The sequence below is a fragment of the Stegostoma tigrinum genome, chromosome 1 (assembly GCF_030684315.1).
Source record: "Stegostoma tigrinum isolate sSteTig4 chromosome 1, sSteTig4.hap1, whole genome shotgun sequence".
Taxonomy (NCBI): Eukaryota; Metazoa; Chordata; class Chondrichthyes; order Orectolobiformes; family Stegostomatidae; genus Stegostoma; species Stegostoma tigrinum.
Window position 1 is genome coordinate 184,324,472 of NC_081354.1, and position 13,004 is coordinate 184,337,475.

Sequence of the window (13,004 nt, forward strand, 5' to 3'; positions counted from 1 at the left end):
CAGATTACCAAGTTGAGCCTGTGACATCAAGAACTTTAGAATCAGCAGTGGCGCAGCGGAAGCACGCTGGGCCCATAACTGAGAAAGTCAATGGGTCGAAACCGTCCCCTGTTATTTCTACTGGGTTCTTTACTCAGAGAGCAGTCGGGACATGGAGAGGATAGTGGAGTCGGCCTCATTAGGGGCATTTAAGTGGCTATTAGATAGCCATATGGATGATAGTATAAGGTGGGGGTGGAGGTTAGATAGGCCTTAAGTTTAGAACATAGAACACAGAACATAGAACAATACAGCGCAGAACAGGCCCTTCAGCCCTTGATGTTGCACCAACCTATGGGCTAATCTAAGCCCCTCCCCCTACACTATCCCATCACTATCCATATGCTTATCCAAGGACTGTTTAAATGCCCCTAATGTGGCTGACTTAACCACATTGGCAGGCAGGGCATTCCACGCCCTTACCACTGAGTAAAGAACCTGCTTCTGACATCTGTCTTAAATCTATCATGCCTCAATTTGTAGCTACGCCCCCTTATACAAGCTGAAGTCATCATCTTCGGAAAAAGACTCTCACTGTCCACCCTATCTAATCCTCTGATCATCTTGTATGTCTCTATTAAATCCCCTCTTAGTCTCCTTCTCTCCAATGACAACAGACCCAAGTCCCTCAGCCTTTCTTCATAAGGCCTTCACTCCAGACCAGGCAACATCCTGGTAAATCTCCTCGGCACCTTTTCCAATGCTTCCACATCCTTCCTGTAATGGAGCGACCAGAACTGCACGCGATACTCCAATGAGGCCGCACTAGCGTTTTGTACAGTTGCAGCATGACATCACAGTAAAAGTTCATCACAACATCATGGGCCGAAGAGCCTGTACTGTTCTATGTTCTATGTTCTAATAGCAGTGGTGTACTGATACTCAATTCACGTTTATAAATCACAACAATACTGGTGAGTGTGGAAAATCTGGTGGATAGTCTTTTTCTCAGGGTGGAAATGTCAAATACTAGAAGACACAGGTTTAAGGAGAGGTGGGATGTTTAAAGGAGGTATACGAGTAAAGTTTGTTTTAATACAGAGTGTAGTAGGTGCCTGGAACGTGCTCCATGGAGGTCGTAGGAGCAGATACGATAGCAATGTTTAAGAGGCATTTAGACAGGCACATGAATAGGGAATAGAGGGATATGGGCCATGTACTGGCAGATGGGATTAGTTTTAGTTTCTTTGTTCATTCACAGGATGAGGGCACTGCTGACTAGGCAGCATCCCTAATTGCCCAGAGGGCAGTTCAGAGTCAGCACATTGCTGTGGGTCTGCAGTCACATGTAGGCCAAACCAGGTAAGGATGGCAGTTTCCCTCCCTAAAGGACATGAGTGAACCAGTTTAACAAAGTGTGGAGCTGGATGAACACAGCAGGCCAAGCAGCATCTTAGGAGCACAATATTGCCGATTGACCCAAAACATCAGCTTTTGTGCTCCTAAGATGCTGCTTGGCCAGCTGTGTTCATCCAGCTCCACACTTTATTATCTCAGATTCTCCAGCAACTGCAGTTCCCATTATCTCCAACATTAGTGAACCAGATGGGATTTTCCCCAACAATCAACAATGGATTCATGGTCATCAGTAGACCCTTAATTCCAGAAATTTATTGAATTCAAATTCCACCATCAGCCGTGACAGGATTCGAACCCAGGTCCCCAGGACATTAACTGGGCCTCTGTATTAATAGAACCGCGATAATACCACTAGGCCATCACCTCTCCGTGTTATTAATAGTAATATGGTTGGCACAGACATGGTGGGTTGAACGGCCTGTTCCTGTGTTGTACTGTTTTGTGTCCTGATAATCTCAGTTTGGTACTAATGGCTCCAAAATATCAATTTATGTTAGCCAAAGTACAAAATAAATGCCTAAAAAAAAACAGTAAAAGAACCAGATTCTGGTTGCTTGAATATGTGTAGCTAAATTCAACATCACTAAGGCTTTCAAACAAAAAGTCACCAAAGGCAAGACCCAGACAGGGGGTCAAGCATCCCTGTCAAACAGTTCCAGATGCGAAAGGAAGTCAAGTCATTGGGTTCCACCTTAAACTTTCATGCTCATCTATGACCACCAGCAAAAGCATCATTTGCAATCATTCAGCAAACCACGATGACTTGCAGTCTTTTAAAAAGGTCAGGCAAACCAGATTTGAATGCAACACACAGTTAAATCAACCAGATTATTGTCAGAAATGTAACGGACTGATACAGCCAGCCCACAGAGTTCAAAACAACAACAACAACTGGAGGGAAACAGCAGAGAACTGATAGACAGTTAGTTCGAATCTCAGTGTGGAATAGCGCTTATGCAGCAAGTTACCTGAGAAACAAGAGTATGTGGGGTTAGGTGAGGGTCGGAGGGAGGTGTAATGGTGGTGCAATTGTCATGGGCTGAACCTTATTTACATCTGCAAGCTTGAGTTGTGCTGAGCGTTGTTTTTTTGAGAATTTGTTGCCGTAAGACCTAGAAAGCTTTCTCGCCCTATCTTAGCACGTTCGTCTCCTTAATTACTTACCTCGAGCCTACAGTGTCACCTGTATCTATTTTTCTGACCCATTCTACCACTTGTCCTTTCTGGAACAATTCGCCAGTCAGCAGGTATCTCCCAAACACCAACATCTGTAGTGGTCATGCCATCTTTAAGACATCACAGTGCAAGGAAGTGAGCGCTGCCATTCTGAAAGCTGCCTTACTTATTGACAATCTGCATTGGAACATGATGGAGAAGGGGAAGATGACACTTTGACAGGTACGTTGAGGGTGAAGTGATTCAAAAAAGGAGTCCTAGTTCTGGAGCAACACCAGAGGAAGTTGGGTCTACCAAACCCTTCCAGCCTGGTGCCAGATCACCAATCCTGCAGGGATATCAAAACATCCATGTCCTGCCAAGATAGTAAGTTTAGAGGAAGGGTCAACCGACCTGAAACATTAACTCTGTTTTCTCCTTCAAAGATGCTGCCAGACCTGCTGGGTTTTTCCAGCAACTTCTGTTTTTGTTCCTGATTTACAGCATCTGCATCATTTTTTTTCTATTTAGTAAGTGCTGCAATGCTTGTCACTGCCACTACCATTCCCAGTCATTGCAAACATTGGTCATGACACCTTCTCCCTCATCTCTCGTCTCTCTTGCGGGTTCTGCAAGCCTCTCAGTGGCATCCACAGGGAAACATCTGGGTGCAGAGGGATACAAATCCCTCCATGGGAACCATGGGCGTAGCAAATGGAGGCTCACAATCTGGTGAGCACCTCACTGCAAGAACTCCACAGTGGGCTAAGTGGCCCAGGCTGCTGACACTACAATGACTGCCACAGACCAGACATTGGCAGAGTCCCAAGCAGGAGGTGACCCTATGATGTTGGAACTTTATCTAAATGCACGAGAGCAGCAGCAGCAGACAGGCAAATGGGATTCAACGGCTCTCAGTACACAGAAGCTTCAGTAATATAGTAAATCATCCAGGTGCTCCCCTTATTTTTAAACCATGATCCCAGATTCTAGCTGCTCCTCCAAGAGGAAGCATCCCTTCCACATCTACCTGGTCAAGTTCTCTCAGGATCTTTTACTTGTTTCATTAAGTCACCTCTGAATCTGCTAAACACCAGAAGATAGAACCCTCGCCTTTCTCGTCTTTCCACGTAAGGTAATCCCACTCATTAAGGTGTTAGTCAAGTAAACATTTCATGATCTGTTTCTAAAACAATAAAATCCTTCTATAAGTACAGTAATCATAAGATGTAGAAGCAAATTAGACCATTCAACCAGTACTGCAGACAGATCGGGATGAGGTCTCATCAATGCCCTATACAACTGAAGCAAAGCTTCCCTTCTCTTGCCTTCAATTCCCTCAGAATAAAACATAACATTCTATTAGCTTTCCTGATTGCTGCGGTGCCTGCTTACTAACCTTGCATAATACATGCACTAAAACACCCAAATCAACACATTGACTTTCAAAAGGATCATCTCAGCTAGCCCTGCAGACAAGTGTCCAAAAGATGTGCAGGCTAGGTGGAGTGGCCATGCTAAATGACCCATAGTGTTCAGGAATGTGCTGGTTAGGCGGATTAGCCTGGGAAATGCAGGGTTACAGGGACAGGGTAGGTGAGGGATAGGTCTGGATGGGATGCTCTTTGGAGGGTCGGTGCGGACTCGATGGCCCAAATGGCCTGCTTCCACACTATAGGGATTCTATCATTCTTGGCTCTATGTTCAGTCTACGAACAACATTCCAGTCTTTCAGTCTGCCCCAACACCCATTTGTTTTGTATGCATGTGCTTGGTGAGAATTTAAGGTATTTAGATATCTAACTGGTGGAATTATATGTCAACAGTGCATAATGGTTTACAAGTAAGTGGAGTCAATTTATTTCTTATAAATAACCATTCTTATTAAGTACAGAAACATTGTCAACGCCTTCCATCGACCTGGATCAAAAACAGAGGTAAATTGGGGAGTTCTACAAAGTTTTTGAATTCTAACGTTTATAACAACTCCCATATAATGGAGTTTGATTTTGAGCATACTAACCCAGTGAAATGTAACATTTTAAAGGAAGATCTCCTAGAATTCCATATTCTGATCAAAGAAATTTATCTCATTTATATGATACTCAAAAATCACCAAATGAATAACCCACCTTATGTTGCATATTGTTTATCAATATGATAAATTGTTGATCCAATATTTGTTCATTCTTCCTAGAATTGATAACACTGTCCACCTGAAATGCTTATGTGGCACAGCTAGTTCACATATTCCCCACTTCTAAAGAAGGGTCCTGACCTGAAATGTCAGCTTTCCTGCTCATCTGACGCTGTCTGGCCTGCTATGTTCATCCAGCTCCACACTGTTTTATCATAAAAAACTGTTCTTATTTCACGTTCCAATTTAATGACTCCATAGGCCATAAGAAATAGGAATAGAAAGAAGCTATTCAGCCCCTCAATCCTGCCCCAACATTCAACAGATCATGGCTGATCTTACATTCCTCGCATCAATTACTGATCAAGAATCTATCTCAGCCTTAAATATATGCAAGGACTCTGTCCCTCACTGCCCACTGGTGTTGTAATAGTTCTGAGTGGTTCTTAATAGTTGTCAATTCACCAGTTCTGAGGAAGAGTCAGACCCGAAATGTAAACTCTATTCTTTCCTTCACAGACGCTGCCAGGCCTGCTGAACTTTTCCAGCAACATTTTTTTTGTTGTTGATGCTGTAATAGTTCCTGATTATTATACTCCAATTCCCTTGAGAAAGAAAGGGCCGTCAAGTATATAGTTTCTTAAATATGGTCAGAAGTCCCATGACAAGAGGTTTTAGTCCAACAGTTTTATTTGAAATCACAAGCTTTCGAAGCGCTGCTCCTTTGTCAGGTGAAGTTTTCTTAAATATGGAGCGCAAAAGTGCATATAGTACTCTAGATATGGTCCCACCAAAATGCTGTACAGTTGTAACAAGATTTCTTTGTTCTTGCACTCTAATCCCTTTACAATAAAGGCCAGAAAGCCTTGCACCATCCTAATTGCTCGTGGCAACTACGTGCTAATTTTCTAAATAACTTGCATGAGTAGAACCAATTCCCTTTGAACATTAGCACTGGAAAGTTATACTCCGAAACGTGAATATTTATCTTGCTTTAATCTGTTAAAGGGATAACTCAGGAAGAAAGTAAAGCTCCACTTTAACTTTCCCTTTTTACTCTCGAACAGAAAACATTTCAAATATGCGATTTTTTTTCCTCTCACTTTGTAGTGCTTCCCTTATGTGGCAAACATGTGGCCTCTTCAGAGAATAATCAGACTATTAAAATGGACAGCGGAAAAAAATATCCCCACTGTTCTCCTCTTTCCTAACATCTACAAAGGAGTACTTGTTAAGGAGTGGCAGTATACCCCCTCACTGATTTTATCAAAAGAATTACCAGCAGAGCATTATGGGGTAAATAGAACACTTAACACTGTATCGAGACTGACTGTGAAATCAAACTGATACACTGAGACTTCTGTCACCAGATTGTCCAATAATCATTCCATCAGCACTTAGTTCCAATTAACGACTCTGTGCACCACCATATTCCAGTGTTGTCATGAGTTTTATTTCCTAAAACAGTAACTATGCAAATGTACAAAACTGGAAGAGTCAATCAAGTCTATTACGAGGCCTCAGAAGTCCAAAAATACACTATTAATCTATTATTATTTATTTCCTTACGAAAAAATGGAACACATATTCCCTCTTGAATTTGTTAGCCCTAGTGGGAATGATCTACAAGCCCCTGACAGGAGTCACAATGTAGGATGAAATATACAAGAAGAAAAAGGGCGTAAACTAGGGCTTAGCGATATACATATATGGGCCAGCAATCCAAAACACCAGGTCAATGTTCTGGGGATATAGGTTTGAAACCGACCACAGTAGATGGTAAAGAATTTGAACTTAGTATAGCCTGGAATAAAAAGCCGGCCTAAGTTATGTTGTTATTCACTTGTTGGATCTGGCTGTCGTTGCATAGATAAGCATTTACTGTTCATCCCTAACTGTCCTTAAGAAGGTGTTGAAAAGCTGCCTTCTTGAACTGCAGTGGTCCATGTGCTGTAGGTAGACCACAATGCCATTACAGAGGGAATCCTATGGTGTTATCATCACTGAATTCCCCCATTATCAACATCCTGGGGGTTACCAGTGACCAGAAACTCAACTGTACTAGTCACGTAAATACAGTGGCTACAATAGTAGGTCAGAGGCGAGGAATACTGCAATGAGTAACTGACCTCCTGACGCCCCAAAGACTGTCCACTATCTACAAGGCACCAGTCAGAATATTCCCCACTGGTCTGAATAAAGTTAGCTCAAAAATTAATCAAAGAAGGTTGATACCACTAAGGCCAAAGCAGGCCACTCCATTGTCACCACATCCACAGACATTTATTCCCTCCACAACTACTGCTCAGTAGCAGCATCTACACAATGCATTGCAGAAATTGCTGCAAATGGCTCCTTAAACAGCAGCTTCCAAATCCACGTCCATTATCATCTAGTAGGACAAAGGCAGCAGATGCAATAGCACACCACCACCAACACCTGCACGTTTCCCTCCAAGCCACTCACTGCCCTGAGTTGGAAGTGTATCACCATTGTTTTCGTGTCACCAGATCAAATTCCTGCAACTCATTCCCTAACAGCACTGTGGATCTACCTACAGCACGAGGAAGGCAACAGTTCAAGAAATTGTAGCTGGCTGGCCACCTCTTTCTTAAGGAAAACTAGGGCTGAGCAAAAATGCTGGTCCAGTCAGTGATACTTACACTCTGTGAACAACTAAAAAAGTCAGTCTGAATGACATGAAGTGTGTTGTCCCACAGAGATATGTACTGGGGTCCCAGCATTGTACAATTTACATGAGGGGAGCCAAGGCACAGTAGCTGAATTTACAGGTGACACAAAGATAGGAAATTCTGTTATGATGAAAGTATAAGGAGTTTCCAGATTGACACAGGTAGATGGAGTGAGTGGACATAACTCTAACTGATTGAGTATAATCTGAGAAAAGGTGAAGTTATTTAGTTTGATGGGATAAATGAAAAGCACAGTACCACTTCACCAGGGAATAGCTGAAGACACTGAAGTTCACAGAGATTTAGGTATCCTTGCACATGAGTCACACAAAGTTAATGAGCAGCTAATACATATAATCAAGGTGGCTAATGGGATGGTATCAGAGATAATGGGAACTGCAGATGCTGGAAATTCCAAGATAATAAAATGTGAGGCTGGATGAACACAACAGGCCAAGCAGCATCTCAGGAGCACAAAAGCTGACGTTTCAGGCCTAGACCCTTCATCAGAGAGGGGGATGGGGGGAGGGAACTGGAATAAATAGGGAGAGAGGGGGAGGCGGACCGAAGATGGAGAGTAAAGAAGATAGGTGGAGAGGGTGTAGGTGGGGAGGTAGGGAGGGGATAGGTCAGTCCAGGGAAGATGGACAGGTCAAGGAGGTGGGATGAGGTTAGTAGGTAGCTGGGGGTGCGGCTTGGGGTGGGAGGAAGGGATGGGTGAGAGGAAGAACCGGTTAGGGAGGCAGAGACAGGTTGGACTGGTTTTGGGATGCAGTGGGTGGGGGGGAAGAGCTGGGCTGGTTGTGTGGTGCAGTGGGGGGAGGGGATGAACTGGGCTGGTTTAGGGATGCAGTAGGGGAAGGGGAGATTTTGAAACTGGTGAAGTCCACATTGATTGCAGGGTTCCCAGGCGGAATATGAGTTGCTGTTCCTGCAACCTTCGGGTGGCATCATTGTGGCAGTGCAGGAGGCCCATGATGGACATGTCATCAAGAGAATGGGAGGGGGAGTGGAAATGGTTTGCGACTGGGAGGTGCAGTTGTTTGTTGCGAACTGAGCGGAGGTGTTCTGCAAAGCGGTCCCCAAGCCTCCGCTTGGTTTCCCCAATGTAGAGGAAGCCGCACCGGTGTTCAGTGGATGCAGTATACCACATTGGCAGATGTCAATGTGGTATACTGCATCCACTGTACCCGGTGCGGCTTCCTCTACATTGGGGAAACCAAGCGGAGGCTTGGGGACCGCTTTGCAGAACACCTCCGCTCAGTTCGCAACAAACAACTGCACCTCCCAGTCGCAAACCATTTCCACTCCCCCTCCCATTCTCTTGATGACATGTCCATCATGGGCCTCCTGCACTGCCACAATGATGCCACCCGAAGGTTGCAGGAACAGCAACTCATATTCCGCCTGGGAACCCTGCAGCCATATGGTATCAATGTGGACTTCACCAGTTTCAAAATCTCCCCTTCCCCTACTGCATCCCTAAACCAGCCCAGTTCATCCCCTCCCCCCACTGCACCACACAACCAGCCCAGCTCTTCCCCCCCACCCACTGCATCCCAAAACCAGTCCAACCTGTCTCTGCCTCCCTAACCGGTTCTTCCTCTCACCCATCCCTTCCTCCCACCCCAAGCCGCACCCCCAGCTACCTACTAACCTCATCCCACCTCCTTGACCTGTCCGTCTTCCCTGGACCGACCTATCCCCTCCCTACCTCCCCACCTACACCCTCTCCACCTATCTTCTTTACTCTCCATCTTCGGTCCGCCTCCCCCTCTCTCCCTATTTATTCCAGTTCCCTCCCCCCATCCCCCTCTCTGATGAAGGGTCTAGGCCCGAAACGTCAGCTTTTGTGCTCCTGAGATGCTGCTTGGCCTGCTGTGTTCATCCAGCCTCACATTTTATTATAATGGGATGGTATCATTTGTTGGTTACTAGATTGATAACTGAAATGAATGAGTTCCTTTATTAAATAGTTAGAGCAGGTAGCATGTTTTCGTTGGAGTTTAGAAGAGTGAGGGGTGACAAGATTGAAGTCGATAGATGTGGTAGACATTTGTGTGGGCAGACATTTGGGTGGGCAGATGTTTGGAACTCTTCCACCAACAGCAATGCATCTTCAAATTTTAAATCTGAGTTAGTTATTTTTATGTTAAGCATAGATTTGGAGGGATAAAAGCCAAAGGCAGGCATATGGAGGTAACAAAGTGTGGAGCTGGATGAACACAGCAGGCCAAGCAGCATCTCAGGAGCACAAAAGCTGACGTTTCGGGCCTAGACCCTTCACCAGAAAAGGGGGATGGGGAGAGGATTCTGAAATAAATAGGGAGAGAGGGGGAGGCGGACTGAAGATGGATAGAGGAGAAGATAGGTGCAGAGGGGAGTTTGAGTGGGGAGGTAGGGAGGGGATAGGTCAGTCCAGGGGGGACGGACAGGTCAAAGGGGCGGGATGAGGTTAGTAGGCAGGAAATGGAGGTGCAGCATGAGGTAGGCGGAGGGGATAGGTGAGAGGAAGAACAGATTAGCGAGGCGGGGAAAGCTGGGCTGGTTTTGGGAATGCAGTGGGGGGAGGGGAGATTTTGAAGCTGGTGAAATCCGCAAGCCACAGATTAGCCATGATCTCAATGAACAGCTGAATGGCCTACTCCTGTTCCTTTCTTCTTCATATGTTCCTGAATAATCTTGAGAATGTGGATGTGAAAAGGACGTTCCCAAACTAGGGGGTACTGCTTTAAAATTAGTGGCGACCCTTTTAATATGTAAATAAGTATTTTTTCCCCCTGAGGAAGTTGTACAACTTTGACACTCTGACTCAGTAGGCAGTAGAGCAGGGTCACTGAATATTCTAAAGGTAGATTTTTGATAGATAAGGAAATAGAGGATTCTCGAAGGTAGATGTGAATATAAAATTCAAAACACAGACAGATCTGGTAGAGCAGGCTAGAGGGACTGAATGGTCTACTGCTGTTCCCATGTAGCTTCACACACTAACCATCCAACTACTGAACTAAGATAACAAGGTGTGCAGCTGGATGAACACAGCAGGCCAAGCAGCATCCTAAAATGCACACCAGCTCCACACCTTGTTATCTTGGATTCTCCAGCATCTGCAGTTCCCATTATGTCATCTGCTGAACTAAATTGGCCTTACTTATAGAGATAGTAGGAACTGCCAATGCTGGAGAATCTGAGATAACACGGCATGAAGCTGAATGAACACAGCAGGCGAAGGAGCATCAGAGGAGCAGGAAAGTTTTGGCCTTATTTATAGCCAAGTTCAACTGGGCAGAATCTAGATAAAAACCAAAAGAATTGCGGATGCTGTAAATCAGAAGCAAAAACAGAAATTGTTGGAAAAGCTCAGCGGGTTTGGCAGCATCTGTGGAGAGAAAATCAGAGTTGACATTTCGGGTCCAATGACCCTTCCTCAGAACCAGTTCTGAGGAAGGGTTTACTGGGCCTGAAACATCAATCACTGGGCCTGAAACATCAACTCTGATTTCTCTGCACAGATGCTGCCATACCTGCTGAGCTTTTCCAACAATTTCTGTTTTTGTTGTTGTGTGCATGTGTGGGAAGAATCTAGGGTACTTCTTGATATTTGTTGACATTCTGGGTGGACATAAAATTTCATGTATCCAATGATAGAAGTTTCTAAAATATTAGTGCAGTGTGGATTTATAGCACAATAGGAGCAGAGGAAAATATGACCGAACAAAGTATCCCAGGAGTACATCCATTCATTTTACTGGATGGAAAATCACAAGCTGTGTTATCGTATGAACTCATGGTTTTCCACTGGAAACATCAGACCAGCATCACTGTTTTTTCTTGGTATCAGAGATAACAGGAACTGCAGATGCTGGAGAATCCAAGACAATAAAATGTGAGGCTGGATGAACACAGCAGGCCAAGCAGCATCTCAGGAGCACAAATGAAGGGTCTAGGCCCGAAGCGTCAGCTTTTGTGCTCCTGAGATGCTGCTTGGCCTGCTGTGTTCATCCAGCCTCACATTTTATTGTCACTGTTTTTTCTTGTTGTTTCTTTACAAGGGGGGGAAACAAAATGCAGCCCAATCCTGACGCCTTCCAATATTCACACACACAAACGCTTGCAGCAGAGTCACTAAGAAATGATCAACAGCAGGAAAGTACGAGTGAATTCCTTTCTCCCCCCACACAACACAGACCAAACTGTCATGCCTCCATTTCCGATCTGGTCCATGTCAGCTAATTTAGCACATATTGGTTCTGACCACAGGTCCATCTGATCCAAATGGTTATTCTTTGCTTCCTCACAAGCTAAACACTAACAGCATTCAGACCAGGTGAGGACAGCAGTTTCTTTCCCTAAAGGATATTAGTCCTTTAGAGATCCAGATGGGCTTTACCTGACAAATCAACAATGGGCTCATGGTCATCATTAGACTTCTTATTCCAGATTTTCAGTGAAGCCAAATTCCATCATCTGCCGTGGTGGGATTTGTACCCGAGTCCCCAGAACATTACCTGGGTAATGTGGATTAGAAGTCCAGTGATAAAACCACTGCACCATCATACACCCCCCACAAATCACATTCAAACTAATGCCAATCATGACCCACTACACAACCCAAATGACCCTTCTTACCTTTTGTGCTGCCACAAGCACGCCCATGCTTATTCAAGTAACCACAATAAAAAAGAAACACACACTCTATATAATTTCTCTGCATCAGGAGAGCAGTTAGCTCAGTTCACTGGGCAGCTGGTTTGCAATGCAGAGTAATACCAACAGCAAGGGTTCAAGTCTGCTATGGCTGGTGGACTCTCCTTTTCAAACAGTCCCTTCACATAAGGCATGGTGACCCTCAGCTTAATCCAACGCCAGTTGGTTCTGTCTACTGAGAGCGCCGTGGCGCACGATGGCTCAGTGGTTAGCACTGCTGCCCCACAACGCCAGAGACCCGGGTTTGATTTCACCCTCAGGCAACTGTCTGTGCAGAGTTTGCATGTTTTCCCTGTGTCTGTGTGGGTTTCCTCTGGGTGCTCTGGTTTCCTCCCACAGTCCAAAGATGTGCGGGTTAGGGTAGATTGGCGTTGGAATGCAAGGATTGTTTTGGGACCGATTGGGATTCTATGACAATCGTAACGTTTCAAAATATGGAGGAAGCAATGGGCTGGAGTCTTGACTCCTCGATCAGGAAAAATGCTCCTTCAGCAACAGATGAAGAGTTCCAAACAGTCCAATTGATTCCTGGTGGGGACTTGTATGCACATCTGCTCCCTACAACACCCTGCAACTGATGACAGTAGCAGGACATAATAAATGCTAATGCAGGTTAGTTAAAAGACCTGCCTCAGATATCTTAGGCCCTCTTGCCCTCAAACAGTATATACTGGCCGCTCTTTTCTTGGTGTCACTGGCCAGGCCAACATTTATTGCCCATCCCTAATTGGCCAGAGAGCAAGTAAAAGTCAAACACATTGCTGTGGGTCTGGGCACACATGTAAACCAGATCAGGTAAGGACAGCAATTTCTTTCCCTAAAGGATATTAGTCCTTTAGTGATCCAGATGGGTTTTACCTGACAATCAACAATGGGCTCCTGGTCATCATGAGACTTTTAATTTCAGATTTTCA

The 13,004-nt window shown here is 44.8% G+C and overlaps 1 protein-coding gene across 3 annotated transcripts in view; it reads right to left on the reverse strand.

Annotated features, from left to right (window-relative positions):
* Positions 1-13,004, reverse strand: part of sema4f (sema domain, immunoglobulin domain (Ig), transmembrane domain (TM) and short cytoplasmic domain, (semaphorin) 4F) — a 208,451-nt gene that overhangs the window by 99,759 nt on the left and 95,688 nt on the right. The gene's annotated exons all lie outside the window — the stretch shown is intronic.